This window comes from Suricata suricatta, chromosome 8 (assembly GCF_006229205.1).
Source record: "Suricata suricatta isolate VVHF042 chromosome 8, meerkat_22Aug2017_6uvM2_HiC, whole genome shotgun sequence".
Taxonomy (NCBI): domain Eukaryota; kingdom Metazoa; phylum Chordata; class Mammalia; order Carnivora; family Herpestidae; genus Suricata; species Suricata suricatta.
In genome coordinates this window covers 70,786,565-70,808,738 of record NC_043707.1, presented here as the reverse complement: position 1 = coordinate 70,808,738, position 22,174 = coordinate 70,786,565, and the positions used below count along the sequence as shown (strand labels likewise).

Below are 22,174 nucleotides of genomic sequence, written 5' to 3'. Positions count from 1 at the left end.
ATTTCACCCTTGGGAAACTGGAGATTTTTCCAAGTTATGTCTGCAAAGCCAGCTAATGCATTTCCCCATTAGTGCATTAAAGTGTGCCCTTATTAATTCAAACATAAAGGCAACAAAATAAGCTGTTAAATTTAAAATATAATACATATATAATGAGGAGAATGTGTGAAAGCCTTATTCAAATGAAAATACAGGAGTGTTTGAACTACTGAGGTATCTTTTGTATTGAATTATGAGCATATGTAATAGATTTAATTATTAATTTCCCCATTGTTCTATGCACACAGACAGGGTTCAAGGCACAGTCATTCTCTGGCTTTCATAGATCTAATTTGTATAATTATTGCCTGAATAAAGAATTGCTCCGATTCTGAGCGCTCTTTCTTTTTCCCCCCCTTCTAAATACTATTTCAATGCCGCATTCCAAAAGGGAAGCACCTGCCACTTCTTCAAAGTCAGCTGATCATTTGGAATGATGGACGGCGCTGCTGACGATGACGTCCCCTTTCAAGTCTCTTTGTCTAAGTGAATTATCGTGCATCCTTTTAATTTTATTGAACAAATTACATTTGTCAAGGTCTATCTTTGTAAATAAATGATAACTAGAGACACATGGATGCGTATTTCTGCTGTTCAAGGGCTCTTGTTCCATTTCTGGAAGCCAGATGAACATGGAACAAAGGAGAAACTTTCCTCTAAAAGCAATTATCTTTCTGCATTCCCATCAGTATAATTATATTGCAGGGAATTTTAAGAAGCTGTAGAAGTAGAATTGAATGCTTAAAACTGTGTTTGCTGAATTGCTATGCGAAAGTTGAGCAGGCTGTGTTGCATCACACGAAACAGTCTCGCTCTCTCCTGGCCACATTTCTCTGAGTTGAGAGTGTGCTGAAGGATGGAGACAGTGTGGGAGGGGCAGGGAGGAGGAGGAGGGCCATATTTAGGGGTTCATGTGTTTCTTGAAAGGAATATTTAATGACATTTCTGAAAGCCAAGGCTGTTAGCAAAGTGACTAGGGATGTGTACCATAAAACTACCCATTTCCAGACTATTTGGAAAGCTTCTGACTTGCCTACTGCTCTCTGCCTGGAACAGAAGCTTACTAGCTTATTAACGAATCCGTGAATGGTTGTAGAATAAGGAGAGGGTTGTTCCTGAGATCAGTAATTGCACTGCCCCCATGAGCAAGTAGACGGTTTGTTTAGGGAGATGATGCATGTGGAGAATGTGGAATGTGTGTCAATATTATGTGTCATTGAGAACTGTTTCTTTATCATCGGCCCTCCCCCACTTTAGTGAGTAAACTATACTGTCTTGTCACTGATGGCTATGAGTAGCCCCGCCTTCTTCCCAGTTTTTACTAAGCCACCTGATGGACATTTGAGGGGTGGTGGGAAGCATGTGAGCAATGACAATAGAAAATGCCCGAATCCTGGTTCATTTAGTACTAGCTGGGGTGCTTACTAGACATTTGACGGGATTACATTATGGTCTAGAGATCCTTAGAAAAAGAAACCTAGAAGCAAGGATGACTTTGCATCTTCAAAGAGTGATGGGCAAAAGAGTGAATTAAAAGCCAGGAAATAACATTCCTGGTTCACAAGAGCCCACATGGAGCAGCATAAGGAGCAGGATCCTAGGGGTCAGAATCAGGGGCAGCCACTTGGCCTCCTGAAACTATAAAATGAGGACCAGATGATCAAATAGCTTATGTTCAAATTCTGGGTCCAAGACCATGAATCCTAGTAGCATTAATCTCCATAGGAAAATGGTAGAGGGAAGACCTAACCCCTGGGGTTGAGTTGCTAGAGCTTTATGAATGTGCTAAAGAGAAAAAATGATTTGTTCCTTAAGAAAATGAGTCCAGTGCTTTCTATCTCCAATTTCTGTGACTGAGGCTTGGTGATAAGGAAGGGCTGAAACCCAAAGGGTCATGGTTAGAAAGTGGTAGGTCTATAAAATAGGTTTAAAAGGATACTTTGGGCATCTCTGTTATTGAAAAGACTCTCGTCTCTGGAGAAAGTGGCTGATATGATTCGCTTATTTCAGATCATCTCCCTAAGCAGGCAGTGAAGGAAATGAACAGAGAGGGCCAGGATTTCCGGCTCAGTATTGAATTTAGTTTCCCTCAAAAGTAGCAGCACTATGTCTGGTGGTAGGAATAGAAATTCACATAAGACATGGTCCCTGTTATCAGGACCAGATTGTGTGAGTCTGGTGGGGAGGCCAGGTAGGAACTTCAGCGATTATAGGACAGAGAGATGAGGGTCATGACAAGGTCTGCCTGGGAGTGGGGGTGGATGTGGGAACACAGCAAGGAGCACCTAACTCAGCCTCGAGGTCTGAGGACAGTCAGGGAAGGCCATGGAAGGAAATGAGGCTTCAGTGGACATTGTCAGATAAACGTGGGAGTAAGGGAATGGTAACAGAGAACATGTGAGGTCCAATGACAGCCACACTCAGGAAGCTACTAATATTTCAAGATGGCCAAGGAGAAGAGTGGGCAAGGGTTTGGGCAAGGGGAAAGGAATGAGGCCAAGGAAGTCACCATGTGCCAGACAAGGAACAGTCTTCTTGGGGGCCTGGCCAAGAACCTTGAACTTTATGGCCCACATTATGGACAAGTAATGAAGGAGTCTGACAGATGAGTGACATGATCAGGGGCAAGCTTTACGGGGTCATACTGGGAGCCATCATCAGCTACGGGGGGCCCAGTACCAAATAAGAAGTGGGGCTCCCTATTCACAAATAAGAAAAGGGAATCCCTGTTAAAGGTACTTAAAAAAAAAAAGAGCTTTTTCCTTTATTCTGTAGTCTGAACCAGTCATGTTTTTTAAATTTGCTACTTAATATTACCTTTCTCAGGCATAGGGATGCCCATGAGGCAAGTGCAGACCTTCACAGAATCCTGGGGCCCTACCCCAAGACTGGGACATGTATGGTCACTAGCTTCTGGGGTCCCAACGCCAGGAGCTGCTGGATTAATGGGCTGTGCCCCACCTCCGGGTGGAGCCAGGCATCTCTACTTTCCAGAGGCAAGATGCCCCCTCGCCCCAAGGGTATCCCAATGTCTGTGTCAGGATACACTAGTGGCAAGGCTTGCCTGCACTAAGTCCCTGCCAAATGCACTGTTGCACTGTCAGCCTAGGGTGGAGAGAGCTATCACCATGCCCACTCCCAGACACTGTGAGGGCTGCTCGCCCAACCCTGACCCTCTCACAGCTATGCCCAGCCCCCTGCTGCTGGTGGAGTTGGCAGTGGTCACTGGAAGGGGTTAAGGAGAAGGGAGGCTGGGTAGGGCCCACGATGCCTAGACACAGCTAAGTGGGTGGCTGAGAAACTGTTCCAGGCGGTAGGAGGTGGTGGAAGGTGTGGCCCGTATGAGCCAAGGCCCTAAGTCCTCAGCACATAGGTCATTGTCTCATGGACTTTACTTCCAAAACACTAAATTATTAAGAATTCCAAGATGCCGGGGCGCCTGGGTGGCTCAGTCGGTTAAGCTTCCGACTTTGGCTCAGGTCATGATCTCACAGTTCATGAGTTCAAGCCCCATTTTGGGGCACTGCTAGTGCAGATCCTGCTTGGGATTCTCTCTCTCTCCCCCTCTCTTTGTCACCCCCACACTTGCGTGCTCTCTCTCTCTGTCTCCCTCTCAAAATAATAAATAAATAAACTTAAAAAAAAATCTTAAAAAAAAAAAGAATTTCAAGATGGCAACTGTAGTGCCTTAAACCTCAAGCATGAGGTCCAGGGCAATTGCTGTGGCTACTTACTCATGAAGCTTATTGGCCGCAGGAGGCTGTAGAGAAGCCAGGCTCAAGTCAGGGAATCCATCAGGAAGGGACAGGAGCTATCTGGGTGATGAACCATGCCGCTAAGGGAGGGGTGGTGGGAATGGGGAGGAAGTGAGCCAGTGGGATGTAAGGTGACGATCCAGTTTGCTAGTATGGGCAACTCTACTTTCATGTGAAATACCTCCACAGGAACTTCACCATTCAATCTGCAAAATAGCCCTGTGGAATATATATTTTTGTTACTTCCATTTTATGGTGAGGAAATGGCTCTGAGAAGTGAGGTAATTTATTCAAGTTCATCCAGTCAGAAGACTTGGGACTCAACCCAAGGCATCTCCTCTCAATTGCAAACTTTATCCACTATGACATTGGGCCTCTTGGCTGCTCTTGATGGCTCTGGCCTAGTTTATTCATTCGCCCATTCATTCATTCGTTCATTGCTTTCTTGAGCAGATACCTATGTGCCAGGCGCTCATCTAGGTGCTAGAGATACAAGCCAGACTAGGCCTCTGCTCTCATGGAGGGAACGTTCTAGCAGGGCCCAGGTGCCAAATTCAATCAGAGATTCCCATAGGGCTTAAGGGCTGATGGAAGTCATTATTTATTTTTCTCTTCTGTTTCTTGTCCCAGTTTGTAATGAATTAGAGTTTGATTAGCTGCAACAGGGCAATCATGACTACAGGGAGAGGAATCAAGTGTCCTTTCAACCACCCTTATCCGAAAGCTGTGTATAATTAGAAAAAAATCAAACGCTAGTTCTCATCATCTCTACCTGGGCTGGCAGAAGTCTTTATTCCGTAGATAAAGAATTATGTTATTTTATTCTTTTATTAAAATACACACACACACACACACACACACACACACACACAGGCTGTTTCAGAGCATGTTGTGAATCTCAAGCTAGGTGACCGGATACTCCTGATGAAGGAGAAATTTCAGAGTATTAAGTTGTTGTGGAGCCAACAGCAACATTCAGAATACTGTTCGGATGACTCAACAGTGTGGGTCAGGAAGGCACTTGGCTGGCTGATGCCTCAGCCTCTCCCAGTGTCTTGTGCCATAGAAGACTGTCAGGAAGGTGTGTGTCAAACGGTGTTAGGATGAACCAGTTTCCCCTTTTGATGCACAGCCCCTGAACTTGAATGGCTGCCAGAAGGCACGGGTGCTAGAACATGAGCATTTAGGGTGTGATGTAATCACAGGAAATTTGGAGACTGAAATCCTTTTAAAGGCAATGCCATGTTGGATAGGAAACAACATTATAAAAAGGCTAATCCCCAAGTGAGTAGTCATGGAGAACTAAAATAATTCTTGATGATGTCTCTATGGCCTGCCCTGTATCACAGATCCTGGAGGAATGTAACACAAAAACCTGTGATACCAGTAGGCCCAATCCAGGCGATACATTTCACAATGTCTCAGCGTGGTCCTTGGCTTCTGAGGAAATGGCCAGAAGGGGATTGGAAGAATCGGTATAGGTCCTAGAAGGTCTGGTCCAGAGAAGGGCTGGAGACGGTAGAGACTCAAGAAGCCTGATTCGAGCCAACAGGCATCAGGGGATCTGGAGACCGTCCTGGTACCGATCACGCCTCGCATGGGACCATCATCATCATTCTGGGCCCGACGTGGCCACTTGCTGTGTACAGGAGGCCCTCCTGTGATAAGTTTGCTGTGTGAGGCGTGACTCCTCCTGATGGCCAGCCCTGTGGTGTTGCCTTGCCTGGTTGTCACAGTCCCTCTCCATAGTAACCGACGTTTCCACTGAGCTAACACCTCAACCCATTAAGCTTAAGTGCTTTTCAAAACATTTTATTATTGGCTGAGTGTTTGTGAAGCAGCTTACCTTGGACTCCCATCAGCTTCAAGAGGTTTTGTGCTGTCTTGTATTCCAGAGGAGCCGTGGCACAAGCGCAGCACATTCTAGTGTGTGTAACTCCGCCCCTCCCTTCCCTCTCTCTCCAAAGAGCATAATGCCACTCATGGGAAGGCCATGAAGAATTTTGGTTTCGTCCTTTATACCACTGCCTGGCCAATTTAAACAAGGGACATCATCCCCATTAAAAAAGTGTTTTAGGGGCACCTGGGTGGCTCAATTTGTTAAGCATCCAATTTCAGCTCAGGTCATGATCTCATGGTTCATGGGTTTGAGTCCTGCATTAGGCTCTGTGCTGACAGCTCAGAGCCCCGAGCCTGCTTCAGATTTTGTCTCCCTTTCTCTCCCCTACCCCACTTTTGTGTGTGTGTGTGTGTGTGTGTGCGCGCGTGCTCTCTCTCTCTCTCTCTCTCAAAATTAAATAAACATTAAAAAGAAATTTGAAAGTGTTTTAGGGGTGCGTGGTTGGCTCAGTTGGTGACACATCCAACTCTTGATTTTGGTGTTGGTCATGATCTCCCAGTTTGTGAGTTCAAAGCCCCACTTTAAGCTCCAGGCTGACAGTTTGGAGCCTGCTTGGGATTCTCTCTCTGCCTCTGCTTGTCTCCCTCCTTTCTCTCAAAATAAAATAAATAAACTTAAAAAATATTTTAATTTTATGTTACATGGAGGGACTCTGCCCACCAGAGTCAGGCAATGAGCACATGACTACACGAGGGACGTTCTCCATGCTGATCTATTGAGTGAGAAACCTCGCGGACCATGTTCTCTGCATCCCTTCTGAGACCCTTCCTGATATGAAATGCTTTAACTTCTGTTGGCAGCCAGGCATCTCTGTCTGCATTTCTGCTGTGATAGTTTGGCTGTCCTCAGGAAATTATATTCCTTGGAATATTATAAATAATAATATTTATTAACATCTTGCAAAAATTAAATAGACCCACCAGTGTTGATTATGTAAATGTAGTGTTAGGTAAGAGCCATGAATCTTGAGCAAAGTTGACCCTTTCATGATGTGTCTTCAGAGACCCATTTCGATTTGTGTGTGGGGGTAAGGAGTGGGGGTAATAAATATCAGAAGGTCATGATCTGGAATAGATACAACAAATAAGGTACTGACAGTAACAGAACCACGACATGTTCTGTGGTGATTTCCTTTCTGTCTCTGACATAGGATTTGCAATATAATTTGCATGTCATAAATTAGATTACGCAAAGACTTGAAAAAAGAGCTCTCAAGTCACAGTGTATATTGGCGGATAAATTCCATTCATGTGATTTTTATTTCAGGCCCTTATTAGAGGGTTGTGAGACGCGGCAGCATCTAATCTTGAGGCCGGTGGATCGTACTGCGATGGCTAATCACGAATGATTTTAATCAATCCCTGGCGAAGTGAGGTGAGCGGCGAATCACCTACCGGCTTTGGGCTGCAGGGGGCGCCGAAGCCACCGTGGGCACACGAGGCAGAAAACAGAAGCAGCAAAACTCTCTGCACTCCTTCCTTCAATCCTATGCCAGCTCTTCAGTTGCACTGAGACCTAAGATGGCTTTTCCTGAAGTTTCCTGGAGCCACGGAGAGCCCCACGTCTTCCCAGAGCTGAGGATGCCCTTCTACTCCCGCAGGTGGGGCTGTCCTGCGCTTCCCGCTGGAAGTGGGCGGGGAGCTTGGGAGGAGTCTGGTGGCTGCCCTCCTGGACATCCGGGGGCCCCACAGCCCAGCGTCGGTGACACGAGGTCAGAGGATCACTGCTGTCTTGGCAGCTGGGCTTTCCTGAGCCCCACGGCTTTGGAGGCACCGCAACAAAGTAGAGAATGGCCACCCTGGGTTTCTGGAAGGTCTTTGAACTGGAGGGTGATGGGATGAGCCAGGTCAGGAGGAGCTGGCCAGGAGGGAAGAGAGGTGGCAGCCACAAGACGCCAGGAGGGTGCTGGGCCGCAGGTGTGCCCCACCTGATGGGAGCGCCGCTTTGTGATGGGAGATGGAGGGCCAGGCAGGGTTTGCCTTTTGCCAGTCAGGCACCATTCTGAAAACCCTCCCCCAGGCTCGCTATCCTCAAGTATGGCCTTGAGTGTGTGAACCTAAAATATCCCAGCAGTGTATTCACGACAGCTAGGTTGTCAGGACACAGCTTCATGTTTCTTTTGAGCGCTGTCGTTCAGCCAGCCCACAGGTCCTCTGTATTTGTGGCACAATGTTCTTTTTTTTTTTTAATGTTTACTTATTTATTTATTTATTTACTTATTTATTTATTTGGAGATAGAGTGGGAGAGGTACTGAGGGAGAGGAAGATAGAGAGAATCTCAAGCAGGTTCTGCTGTTTGAAGTGGAGAAGCCCTATGCGCGGCTCAAACTCAGAAGTGTGAGATCATGACCTGAGCCAAAATCAAGGGTCAGATGCTTAACTGATTGAGCTACCCTGGTGCCCCCCAAAATGAAACTTAATTTGCTCTCCTTATTTTTTTTCTTTGAAGTTTATTTACTTTGATAGAGTGGGGAGAGGGACAAAGAAAGAGGGAAAGAGGGAAAGAGAGAGAATCCCAAGCAGCCTCTGCTCTGTCAGCGCAGAGCCCGACATGGGGCTCTTACTCATGAGCCCGAAATAGAAAGCTGAACTGAAATCGAGTCACCTGAGTCACTCAGGCACCCCTATGACGTAATCCCTGCCCCCACCCCACCCCCAAGCACAAGGCCACGCACCTGTTTTCACTCTCAGGTCTTTGTGTCTTGTCTTTATTCATGAGCAGTGTTGATGACAGCGATGATGGTGGTGGTGGTGATGGTAGCAGCTAACTCTTACATAATGCTGGGGCTTTTCAAACATTCACTTGTTTAAGCTTGATAAAACCCCTTTTAAGTAGGAACTATTATTATTATTCCCATTCGACAGAGGAGGAAAACGTGGCACAGAAGTTAAGTCACGTAAGATCACATCCTAGTAAAGCCGTGGAGCCAGATTCCCGTCCTTTCTCACGGGCTTTGCCATCTGTGCTCTTAACCACTTGGCAGTAGTGCCCATATCTGCATCTGGAATGGTGTAGGAGCACGAGTCTCATTTAGAGCGTCCAAAGGCTGTGGAAATGTGTGACCACCATACAGTATTCCCATGTTTGCATGGGTGCTTTCAGACACTTACTGAACACCTACCCCCCTGCCAGACCACCACACTTAATGGTCTTTTAGAAAAGTCAGCGAATTAAACAAGAATCACAGTGAGACATAATGAAGTATATGCTAGATAAAGTTTAAAATAACAGTAGTAATATTTATTGAGAATTTTGCTATGTATTTCTAGCCACTGTTCTTGGGGCTTTTTATAGGTTTTCTCATTTAATTCTCTTGTAATCCTACGAGGTAAGTACTATTTTTATCTCCATTTTACAGATGAGGAATGGAGGTGAAGCAAGGTTGTGTAATTGCTGAGTGATACAGCTATAGAACGGTGTGGGAGAGCACATTTGGAAGGTAAACCTAGCTTGAAAGTCAGGGAGTTTAGCTCCAATCAACTGGCAAGCAGTACTCATTGAAATAACCAGATAGGAAAGGTTCTTCACTCATTTAGCCATTCAAAAGCATTCTCAAGCATCTTGAATATGCAAAATATCAAAGGAGGGGGTGTGGCCTGCGGTGGGTGGATACAAATATGGACAAGGTAGAGTGTTTACATTTGCAATTAAGAAAATATGACTCAGGAGCCAATACGATATTAGGTATTTAAGGATGTCAGGATAAGAATTGCTCCTTGGTCTCAAATGGATGAGCTTTCAAATAGAGTGAAGGCAGGCAAGTTGGCTCATGTGTATACGTGCTCACACGGCACGTTGGAATGAAGAGTGTGGACTCAAGATGGGAGGCAGCTGTACTGAGGGCCCAGGTTTCTGTACTGGAACTCCAGCCAGGTGACTTCAGAGCACGAGGGACAAAGGCCCAGAACCCTCACTTTACAGATGGAAGTTATCAGAAGCTAGAGAAATCTTTGCAAAATGTTAACACTGCTTCACGTGTCCCTTCCAGCCCCTAAGAGTGGATGAATCTTAACCTGTCAATGGTTGTTAATTTTTGACAATACATAAACAATGTACCTGTCAAGACTTTGTCAGTCTGCAGTTTGGGGAACACATACAAAGTCTTCCCAGAGTCAGTGAGAGGAACATCAAAGGAAATAAAAAAGCATAGAGAACATGAAGGAAATGCTCTTGGGGGGCATCTTGGGCAGGGGCTTGGAGATGATGGGGAGGAGAATTGTGGGACCACTAGAAGCCATTGTTGGCTCTGGAATAAAGGAAGGTTATAGGAAATAGTGTGAGGCCAAATGGTAGCCTTTGGGAGGTCTGGGAAAGAGGAATATGAACAGGAGGAATGTTTTCCCAGGTTTAAGCTGTTTTCCTATCATTACCATTATGCCTATGTCAATTATATGTGCGCCTTGGGCATTCTGTACAATGTTTGGTTGCTTTGGGTAAATTTCTAATACCAAGTTTTAGAAACTATGGTAGAGGACGAGGCCTCCAAAGCCTCCTACCTGGAGCAGAAGTTTTATAATCTACTTGCACAACAAACCTTTACCATTCATCTGGAGCCTTTCTTTTATTCTTCTTCAAGAACCCTCTTTACAATTGGGCCCTGCTCACCAGCTAGAGGTGGGGGCAAGAATGCAGAAAGGAGTCAGTGTTTCCTTTTTTCTTTAGAAAGTGACTATATCCTGAGCATCATCAGTGGTGGAGATGGAAAGAAAGAGGAAGGCACGAGAGAAGGAAGGCACAGGTGCATATGGGGGCACCACCCATGGCTCTGGTCCAGTGCCTGTGGGCTGGCTGTTTCCCTGGTTGATGTTTCTTTAAAAGCCACGTGGGTTCATTTATTATGGCCCTTTTGTCTGTCACTCAAGTGTACAAGATTTTATTATGTTCTTTTTTTTTTTAATGTTTACTTATTTTTGAGAGAGAGAGAGAGAGAGACAGAGCATGAGCCGGGGAGGAGCAGAGAGAGAGGGAAACACAGAATCCAGAATAGGCTCGAGGCTCTGAGCTGTCAGCACAGAGCCTGATGTGGGGCTCGAACTCACAAACCACAAGGTCATGACCTGAGCTGAAGTCGGCCACTTAACCGACTGAGTCCCCCAGGAGCTCCTCTTCTGTTCTTCTTTTGGCACAAAAGAAGCTGTGGCTCTGATTGCAAGCACAGTCAATAAGCAGCTACCAAGGGTGGGGTGAGGGGGGTGTCCTACAGATTGTCTGTCTTAAGGATGCCTTCTTGGCAAGACCATCCTGTCTGTACCAGTCAGGGAGGAATGAAGGCAGACCATCACCTACACTTAGATTTAGACGCATTGTGAGGGAATTCGGAGAGGGTGAGTTCTTCTGGAAAACTTGCCTCAAGCCCTGAATACATTCTCTGAAGAGCAGAACATGGATATTTCCCTTACAGCCAGAGCAGTTCTGTGTTATCTTAATAGTACATAAGCTATTTGCTGTAATAAAAATTACACCCTGCTTGGAATCTCAAGACTCAGGTTCTGAGACCTGGCTCTTTTACTTCCTAGCTACGGCCAAGTTGCCTTTTAGAGCAAAGTAATGACGGGCAAATGAGAAACGTTATGACAACACATTGTAAACTGTAAAGTTGTGCAAATCTTAGTTTGTTATTGTTACCTAGCAATACTCAGGGATTGTCCTTGTCTTGGTTCTAGTTAAGTAGCCAGGGTCTATGCAACTGACGGCTTGGCAGGTTCAATTACAACTGAAGGGTGAGATTAGATGATAGAGACTAATACGGGTTTCATTTTGAGGACCTAGAAGAACACCACAGGCAAACCATATACCATTTTCCTGAATAGTTGCTTTGGGTGAGAACTACTAATTCCTTCTCATCAGGCATTGGGTGAGGAGGATTATGTTTAATACTAAAGATTGTATTTAACCCCCACCCCCCACCCCACCTCAGCCTTTTGTCTTGGGTGTTGCTGAAGTCTTGGCACCCTTAACAGCTCCTTCCTTTCCCATGGGCTCAGCCATAGCTACTGCTGCTTCTTCGTCGTCTTCTTTCTTCTTCTTACTTCTACTTTCTTCTTCTTTTAAGTAGGTGCCATTTCCAGGATGGAGCCCAATGCATGGCTCGAACTCACGCCGCTGATCTGCTGAGCTGAAGTCAAGGGTCGGATGCTCAACGGGCTGAGCCGCCCAGGTACTCGAGTCATAGCTGCTTCTTCAGTATCTCCCCTCCTCAGTGAGCTTTCTCACCCCTGTCTCCCAAACCTGATCCCACTGTCTGCTTGGGCTCAGTGGCTGCCCCTTTGCTTCAGTTCCAGTTCTTGCTCCCCATCTCTTCCCTTGAATGCAATGCTTCAGAGTCTTCCTGGCTTCCTAGGGCCTTCTTCCTGAATATTCTCATCACCTGAGAGGGGAGGGAGGAGACTCGGGTTCCGTATTCCCATCTGGGAGCAGGCTGCATTCTGTTGGAGGATGTATTTCGGTGTTTGGACTGAAGGGACTTTTCATGCTCCTTAACATTTACCAGAGTGCACTTCCTGATGGACAGATGTGCAGGAGGCACTGTACCTCACTGCTCTTCTGCTCCTGCCACTCTTCTGTAGTTCACCGACAGTCTCTTGGAAGCTCCCAGAATTGCACATTGCATTATGCTGTGAACAGGGAGTCGCTTCTTTCTGTCTGGCAGGACACCTCTGAGTCTCAGCCCTCAGAGCCTTCCCTATGCTGCGCTCACTGCTGGGCTCTGCTAACCCATATACCATTTTCTTAATGGTGGTCTTTTGCATCTTCCCAGGACATATTTTCCTATGTCCACTTGTGCCTAAGCTTCCAGATCTTCCCAGCGGCCCATCTTGACCTCAAGGATAACTGTCTTCTTTTTAATGTTTATTTATTATTTTTGAAAGAGTACAAGTGGAGGAGGGATAGAGAGAGGGGGACAGAGGATCAGAAGCAGGCTCTTAGCAGACAGCAGTGAGGCTGATGTGGGGCTTGAACTCATGAACTATGAGATCATGACCCGAGTGGGAGGGACACTCAACCGACTGAACCACCCAGGTGCCCCAAGGATAACTTTCTTAACATGCTGGCTACATAAACTTTCAGGCCTTGCCTCCATTTTGATTCCTTTGGTCTCTGCTGAGGTTTGGGGCGAATGGTCCCCATCTCAGGGCTCACCCCACAGGTCCTAAAGATCTCCTCTCTCCCAGTCCCGGGACTGATCTGTGTATCCTGTCTCCAGTTGGAGCTGGGAAGAAAGAGCTTCTGGGCAAGATGCCACTAGCAAGCCTGTCTCCCTAAGAACAGACGCCTTTTCTCTCCGGTAGAGACCTACCCCTTCTCTCACAGCTGTGTGAAAAGAAGCCAAATGCCCATTCTTAAAGTGTAACAACTGAGGCTCACGCGCAAACTGCTGTTATCTCAGCAGGAGAGCAATTTGCAACCATTTAAACTCCTTTCACTCTCCCCTTCTCCTCCGTGCATGGTTATACACACCAGTCCATATTTATTAGTGCAGATGGTGAGAAACTCATCACTGAAAGGGCTTAGAGCGCAGAAGGAAATGGATTTTTGGCCTCACTCTGGCCTTATAAACAAGAAGGCTTGAATGATTTTTAGGTTCCTGATTCTTGCCTCAGAAGAGCACAGTTTGCTTCTCTCTAAACACAAGAGGTTGTAAATTGGTAATTCATCTCAGCCAAAGGCCACATGATGAGCAATTGTAGAAGTGTTTTTTTCCTTGTTGTGCAAAGGAGGAACCCGACATCTGAGTGTGGGTTCCAGCTGGTATTTGCCTCTCACCATTTGCAGCCCAGAGGCACGGTCTTGGCCAGCCCTGGGTCCCCAGGACACCTCCTGCCTTTTACCTGCATCGCCACTGCGGGCCATCTCAGGGGGAGAAGTCAGCTCAGCATTTCCACGTGACTTCTTCTTCTACTCTTTTTTTTTTTTTTTGCAGCTAAAAAATAAATCAGTTCTAATAAAAACATTTATACTATATTCTTTATTGTCAGCTAATCCTGCCTGAACTCATTAAATGGCAGTGTGTGGGTTATTTGCTGTCAGTGAAATTATCAAAGGCATTTTTCAGCTGGGGCACCGGGAAAACATATGCTTCAATGCCAACTAAAACAATAATGAGGAAATGTTATGATCAGTCTTGACCAGATGACCCTGCCCATTTTAGATTAGCTCTTAATTTCAGCACAAGGGTCATCCTGTGAATTCTTACAATAAGTCACTGCTCACCACTCACATGAAAAAGATGTGACTTATTAGAAAACTCACTGTACTCATTGCAGTTAATGAGATGTGGAAAGCTTTGTAATTTGATTTGCTGGGCCATATGCTGTAAAGGGATACTGCTGATTTCATTCCTCCGTATTTAATTTAAGCAGTATGCAATACCTTCTTCATATGGCTACTTATATAATAAAAATTAGCTTGGGGTATAAAAAATACACCATTGTGGGGTTTATTACTTGGTGTGGTTCAGTTTCAAGTGTTTTTCATGGAAACATCTGTAAGTAATGTGTGTGGGTCTAATTTTAAATCCCGCCAAATATTTTCCATTTAACATTTGGTTTAACTGACAGGCTTGCAGAGGTGGTTTTCAGAGTTGTTGGTAACAGATATGTACAGTATTCCCAAGGCTATAGGCTTTTTTTTTAAAATGGCAGACAGATAACAGTAATGCAAAACTTGGTTTTTGACCTTTTTAGCATTTCAGTGGATACAAACAGGAGTCGAGAATGTAGGCAGTTCTGCCCCACGGTACGGTTTAATCTAGTACCCCCTAAATTTACCTTTGTTATGACTTTTGTTTCAACATCTGTGGGCAAGGACTCGGATGGTAGATTCTCTGGAAGGCTGACTGTGGGAAAGGGAACCTTCAGGACAAGGCTGGCCTCCTCTCTAGAGAGATGGAGAGGGAGGAGGAGGCACAGGACTAAGAGTCTGAGAAATGGGCCAATGCCCTGGGAGGTCTGATCCTCTGGAGAGGCTACTAGAACTCCATTCTATTTTTCTACTATTGAAAAAAATATTTATATATAAATATAAATATATGCATATATATCCTTGCCTAACCCTTAGGGGGCACCCAGGCCCCCTGGACTATCCAAGGGAATGGTCAGCTGCTGGTCAGTAAAACCACAAAACGAGGAGGTGAGGGTGCCGGATAAAATAGAGAACCCAGAGTTGAATTTGAACTTCAGATAAACAACAAATATTTTTCAATGTAACTACCATCCGCAGCGTGCCGCACTTTTGCTTGCTCAGTCGGGCGCCCCTACCACCGGCCAGAGACTCCGTGCCGTTCCAGGCCGGAAAGCCTTCTCCAGGTTGCGTGATGCAGGCGGCCGGGCGGCGGCGGCGGGCGAGCCGGAGCCACAAGCGCCCCCATGCGGGCTGGGGGCCGGCGCCGCGGTCCGCTCGGAAGCGCTCCGACTCCGCGCTGGCCAGGCACGAGAGGGCGGGGACCCTCAGAAACGTACCGAAGCCGTCTCCGTGGCTGCCCTTGAACAAGAGCGGTGTGCGTGGGAAGAGAAACTCGAGGGGGAAGTTCAACAGCCAAGACAGAGGTGTGGAGTGAAACCTCAGGGGGAAACTGTCGGGTTTGCCTCGAGGGCATTGAATTGTGCAACTCGCGTTGCGAAATCTCACCCGGTGGTTCCGTGAGAACTGAAGTTTGTTTTAATTGTCAATTAAAGCAAGGGGGCCCGGGAGCCCGGGGATCTGCGGCAGAGGGGACAGGCGTGGGTCTGACGACGGGGCCGGCCGCTGGGGGTCAGGATACTCTTGCCGAGCGTCCCTGCCGTGCGGGCGGACTCTCCCGGGAGGAGAGCGCCGGCTGCCCCAGGCCCCGAGGCCCCGCCGGAGAAGTTGGTGAAAGATGCACCTTACGTGTCCCCGCAGCCGGCCGTCCTCCCCGGAGTCCCCCCACTCACCCCGCCGGGACCCCTTATTTGCGAGGCAGATCTAGGCCCGCACGCGGGCATCGCTTGCCCGTCAGGTACTAAATTGCCTTTATGAGAGCCGAGCAGACTTTGCCGATGACAACACTCTGATAACAAAAGAAGTGTGGCCTTGTTGAAGATTTTATGTAAAAGGAAATGGTTCATTTGAATTCAGAAGGACTATTAAAACAGGCCAGGAAGATCCAAGCCTTGGATTTTCTGCCTTATGACTTGCTTCTTAGAACTCGTTTAAGAAAAAAAAGAAGAGGGGGTAAAAATGAAAAGGAAACACTACCCAAAATACCCAACCATGGTTTAATTTTTGTTTGGAGCTGCTGTTTTCTTCAGATCAAGGTTGCCTTCTTGTTAACCCTGGACTGCAGCGGCAGAAAATTAGATTCCCTTCACTGAGGGATTAACCAGACAGAAGAGTAAGGGGATGTGGGAGCCTTGAGAGACTGGAAATCAGCGAGTTTGAAATGTTTGAAAGAAAGAAAAAAAAATCTTCAGTGGTTTAAGAGCTTCACTAAGACACTTTAAAAACAGAGTCAAGATTGCTGTTATTTAAGAGTATTGGTGATCCAGATACGAGTCTTCATACTTTGGCCAAGAAGGCCACTTACTCATTTTTTTCCTGTTTTTTATTAAAATTAAAAAAAAAAAAAAACGTTTGTTTATTTTTGAGAGCGACAGACTGCCAGCAGGGTAGAGGCAGAGAGAGAGGGAGACACAGAATCTGAAGCTGTTAGCACGGAGCCCGACACTGGGCTTGAACTCAGGAGCGGAGAGATCACGACCTGAGCACAAGTTGATTGCTTAACTGACTCAGCCACACAGGTGCCCTCTCATTCTATGTGTCTTTAAATTTTTTAAAAATGTTTTTTTATTTATTTTTGAGAGTCAGAGAGAGCAGAGGAGGGTCAGAGAGAGAGGGAGACACAGAATCCTAAGACAGGCTCCAGGCTCTGAGCTGTCAGCACAGAGCCCGATGCAGGGCTTGAACCCATGAACCATGAGATCATCACCTGAGCTGAAGTCAGTCACTTAACCAACTGAGCCACCCAGGCACCCCTCATTCTGTGTGTCTTTAATGCTTAACAGAAATGCTGGGATTCCTATCCAATCACCAAAGAGGAGTCTCATGCCAACTGTGTAATTTTTTTGCAGACTGATTTTCTGTTCCTTTCAGTGATGGTTCTTGGAAGACAGACCAGGTGCCTTGCTCAGGACCTGCTGAGAGAAGGAAATGTATCACATCTTTCCACTGGGCCCAAGTATTTTTCCATGGGAGGGCCACTTGGTCTGGGAGTGATGTTAAACGACTCTCTCACAAACGGCTACTTGGTTTAGAGATGCTCTGTTTTGAACATTCATTCATTCACTTATCCAATCAGCATTTATTAAGCGCTCAGTGTATGTCTGGTGCAGTGCTAGCTGTGAGGGAGGGATATGGTGTCTCCTCACAGAGTCCTGATCTCATCTTCCAGGAGCTGGGTGTCTGGTGGGGAACCAGACAATGTGAAGAGAGACAGAGGTTATTGGACTGTGTGGGAAAAGGCACCTGCTTGTCCTCTTTGCCATCTAGAAGATGAGACAAACCCACGTTGGTCCATGTGTTTAGTAACCGTGTTGTATCAGCAATAACAACAAAGTTATCAGTTCAGTATATATGCTGCAGAAGTGGGCACCAAAGTTCAGTTTAATTTGACAGTGGCAGGTGTCCATCCTTGCTGGCCGACTCCTGCTTTTTGCAGGGGTCCATTTTCCTCTCCCAGTGACCTGAGTGCCCTTAGAAGCCACACCCCCTGCCTGCAAACCAATAGGATAAAACGGGGTTGGGGGCAGTGAGCAGGCGGACCTCTTGTACCCTCTGACTGTCTAACCAGCTGTTGAATGGCTTGACATGGCATTACTGTGAGAACGGGGAAACTGTTCTTTTCTTTCTGGAAGGGGGAGAAGCCAGAAGTTTGTTTAATCTTTTCTAGGCAACTTATTTTATTGCATTTTTAATTTCCTCTCTTGCATTAACATGACCCTTTTCACTGGCTTCCCACGCCTGGTGCTTAATTACTTATCATTAGCAATGTACACGGGGGCCTTGCTGCATATTTATAAATGTGATCATTAGTACATGGAAAGACAAAGGCTTCTTTAAGACTGTCATTAGTTATTCTGTTTTCATGGAAATGTTCATTAGGAGAAACTACCCACCTGGTTAAATAATTATAATTAAGAATTGGTACTCTCCTTTGCATTTTTAACTTGATCTTCCGTCTGTTTGTACAAAGCTAAACAAGCCTTATTTGGCCAGTATTCTATCTTTCATTTCCACAAGAATTGTCGACAAATACAGACTCTTTGTCTTTAACCTATAGGTGGTGACGATGTGCATGATGGGTACAATTTTTGTGACACAGCAGTTCCCTCCGAACCCACTAACCAGCCACGGAATGGTGAGTCAGGGCCTGGCGTGGAGGATCTCCGGTCAACTTTATTTTCTGGACTTCTGTCCATGATGCAAATTGAACCCCAGGCTTGTAACCAAATTTTGCAAAGGGTCTCTCCTTCAGCTCCTCACCCACAGAGACACCAGGCCGGGTGGCCGCTGGCCACACCGCTCCTTGGGGTGTGCCAGCCAAGGCAAGGGGCCGTTGGATGGCGTGCATGGTTCCGTGTCCGCGTCCAGCTCTTTATATGTTTTTGACGAGGGGGAACCACAGCAGTGTTACGGCTGCGGTCCTGCCAACGCGCAGGAGAAGAGAATCCACAGAAGTCTTCGAATTGCTAGCAAGTGGCCCCGAGGCCCATACATGGTTATGTGTCAGCTGAGCTGAGACAAATGAGGTGACAGAAACACAAGGGAAGGAAGCATGGTTGTGCAGCTGCCCACTCCCCTCTGCCCAGACTGGTCCTCGGCAAGCCGCCACCCTGGGCTGATGAGAATAGGCCAGTGATAAACCACAACTGTGGGAAACGCTGGGTGGGGGCATAAATATCATCTGTAAACAATTAGGCAGCCACTGCTCGTTCAGTGCCGTTTTGAGAAGCTAAGGAAGTCTGCAATCAGTTATATCTCCAATTACCATAAAAATATATTAGCCATTCATTCATTTATTAATGATTCATCAGTTAACCACACATAATGAGCAAATAATTAGCAGTGCTGTACGGTTGCCAAAATTGAAGAAGTGTTGGCATTTTAAAGATGAAAGGTTGCATTTATGCAAAAGTCTGGTGATGATAAAGTTAATATGGAAGATAATTATAAAAGTGGCTGTCCTGTATTACAGACCGAGGTACCACAAAACTTGCCTAATTGAACTGAAATTAATATTCTTCCAAAGTCTGCATGTTGCCACACACAAACTGCTGAATTTCTCCCGAAGATCTCCCTTCAGTAAGGTGCACGGCACAATACAAGTTAATAAAATGCCAGACAGCTAGACTGTGTTCTTTGTTTGCTTGGTTCAGGGCCTCGTGGAAAACAATAAATTGCATTCATGTCAGCTGAGGCCCATCCCTTTGCTAATTACCGTTTGGTGCTGAAATGACTTCTGTGAAATTGGGAGCATGAGGAAACCTACAGCCATACAAGGGAGGCTTTTCAGAGTTTTGCCGTAAATGTGAGATAGGCCTCAGGCACACAGATGTTAAAACAGTGAATTCCCCCACAGATTACACTAATGGAAACCCTGTCAGGGTAAGTCAAATCCGGGTCTGTGGTCAAAATCTAATTAAGGTTTCCGTACTTAAAAAGAATATGAATGCCTGGGGGTGGCGATGAATGTATAAGAAACTCACTTGTTTGTAAAACTGTTCGCATGAATAGTAAGTACCGTGGGGCTGTTACCTGCCATGTAACACCTGTTTTCCGAGTCGCTCTCGGCCTTGCTGCCTGTGTCAGGGCGGGTTATTCCAGAGGTCAGCGGACTCGCTCGGGCCACCGTGGCCTCCCGTCCTTGGTGCCTGGTACCAGGCATGATTTGAGGTCACGGATGAAAATGGATCCTCAGAAGTCTCTCTGGAATCCCAGAGGATGCTTTGCTTTGCCACATGAAAACCACCCCAGATGATTCTGCCCAACTGCCTGGCGCCACTGAGGAAATAGTTCTTGCTGAGGGTGTGGGGCCGGCCAAATCTCCTCTCGTGGGGAAACAAAGGGTCGTCTGCTCCGCCGCGCCCTCCAGCCTGTCGGGACCACCTCCCCGAACAGCTGCGGCGAGCAGGCGGGGCCCTGCTTCTAATAGAGGAAATGAATTTATAATGCTACAGCCTCTTCATTTTCACCACGCACAAATTTCCCCTTAAATACTTAAAAACAACACCCAGGGCTGGATATACCTTAAATTTCGAATAAATGAAATCTTAATCCAGTCTGTTGCCGAGTCTGAGTTGTTATTAAAGAAATAAATTTGAAACAGCAAGTGGTTTGAGAATTTTTGAATTTAATTATTTAAATCTACTTAGGGTAACTCTCATGCGCTATTTCAGTTTCCCATTGAGAACATGAATTCTGGGAAAGGTAGCCCACGCAGGGCCCTGGAAATATTAACTTTCATGTACAACTGTGGGCTCAGCCGTAGACAGACGGTTGCCACCCCCTCCCCCGAAAAGCAGAAGAAAGAAACTCTGAGAGTGTTTTTTCCCTATGTAAATTTCAGCCAATTCTTTTTTAAAGAATGAGGGAAGCAAGTTCTCTTCTTTGGATTTCTCTGGCCCTCTTCAGATACACTGTCTACGTGTAAACGGTTGGAAGGTCTTCAGAGAGCAGGAAGTGTAGACGGTCATTCACTGAGAACGTCGGGGGGTGAACGGTGGACAGAAATGATAACCTGTATAAGTGAAATGGCCTGTACTTATTTAGGGTGTATTTTGGCCTAGCGAGCACCTGGGGCCTGAATCTTGACATTTGAGGATCTTCTGCCGTCACTGTCCCAAGGGCAAAAGCTTCAGCCTTGGGGAGGGCCACCTGGACCTTTTGGTGTCACTTTGCGCCTCCCTTGGAGAGATTCTGCTTCCTGACTAGGCCCCGTGTCACTGTGACCTTAGTTCTGAGAGCAAAGGGACCCCTTCCTGATATGGGCAGTCCAGCTCTTTGATGGCACCCACTCTGGGATGTGGGAGGGGGGAAAGTACAGGATTTGGGCACAAACTTGCCACTTCATCTTTTTCTCCATTTCACCAGGATTTTGGAGTGGCACCTGATAGGTTTGTTTTGGACCCTGGGAGAGAGGATTAAACCACCAGACACCTTGTGGAGAATCTTGCTGGAGATTCAGACCCGAGCAAGAGAGAAGTCCAGGGGTCCAGATCACGCCTATTCTCTGCTGACCATCAGATAGTAGTCGGGACCTCGTTATCCGTCAGGACTGCCAAGTGGAACTTTCCCACGCCCATCTCGGACTAACAAGAGGATATGGACTTGGAGTGATTTCTAGATGCAGAATTCGATTTTTCCACTCAGTATAAAAATCTTCGTAGAAGCCAAAATCTTTATGAAAAAAGCAAATCTCAGCGTGGGGCCCGGTCTCGACCTCTTCCCCGGTAAATGCAAAGGGCTATAGAAACGGCGTGTTTTGCACCGTCGGCGGGTGAGTGAATGTTTCACCATGTCGAAGAGCTGAAGAGCACGCGGAGATGCAAGTTCCACAGGAAGTGGGGTCCAGCAGCAGCAAGGGCGCAGAGGCCAAAAGTCCCTGGGGTTATGTTTTTAATAACAGTAGCACAGACCTCTAGCTAATTTGGGGTATTTAATTTTTTAAAAATCTGCACACATTTATGAAATGACTCTCTTTTTCCAGGTGCAGTGCTGGGCCCAAGGACCTCGGAGAGGAAGCGCCATTGGGAGGCTCTCATTTCTGCCTGGGGAGCAAGGCGCTCAAACTTCACATAGCCAGATTTGTGCATCATTACAATGCCTAGCGTGCAGGAGCCCAATAACAGTTTGTTGAATGAAAAGATCTGTTAAAAGAGGGAGTTGTCGTGTTTCCTGTCTTGCTAAGGAGTTATTGTGTGAGTTAGAGAGTTAACATTTATAATTCATTTTATGCACCTACATGCTCTATAAGTACAAATTATTAAATATCATCATAATAAACTAGGGTCCTAAACAGCCAATTACATTTTCTTATGAAGTTAGTGACATTTAGAGTCTTTGTTGGGCAGATGGTGTCATATTGCACCTGTTGGAAAAGTACGCATTTTGGGAAGGGACATTAATTTAGGACTATTTATAATATAGCAAAACATTGGGCCTCTTAATAAGTATATTTGTATTGCTTCCTGAGGAAGTAACATAGCTGACCTAGCTCTAAACTATTATTGTTATTTTGTTTCGACCACACTAATTCTTTGTATTGGAGCTTCTGAAATTGAAAGACCATCATTTCTTAAAGCACTAGTCCACATTTCTTCTTCATTTCCGTTTTCTCTGGATTGGCTTTTAATCCCAGCCTTCTCTCTCCTTGGCATGTTTCTTTCCTCGGTGTCCTGGTCCTCCTCTCTTCCCTGTCTCCACCCTCCGCCCTTCCCCTCTCCTGCCCAGATGTGTGAGTCCTCA

General features: G+C 46.2%; 1 long non-coding RNA gene across 4 annotated transcripts; it reads left to right on the top strand.

The window, feature by feature from the left end:
* The first annotated feature begins 7,201 nt into the window (after window positions 1–7,201).
* LOC115299778 lies at window positions 7,202–21,587 on the top strand. Of its 4 annotated transcripts, none has more exons than XR_003912328.1 (5): window positions 7,202–7,294; window positions 11,751–11,852; window positions 17,991–18,068; window positions 20,801–21,206; window positions 21,417–21,587. It is a non-coding gene; the product is annotated as an uncharacterized LOC115299778 (long non-coding RNA). The 4 variants fall into 4 exon arrangements; XR_003912329.1 differs by lacking the exon at window positions 7,202–7,294 and adding an exon at window positions 11,422–11,514; XR_003912327.1 differs by lacking the exon at window positions 7,202–7,294 and adding an exon at window positions 11,422–11,549 and having other exon boundaries at window positions 11,748–11,852.
* The last annotated feature ends 587 nt before the right edge of the window (window positions 21,588–22,174 follow it).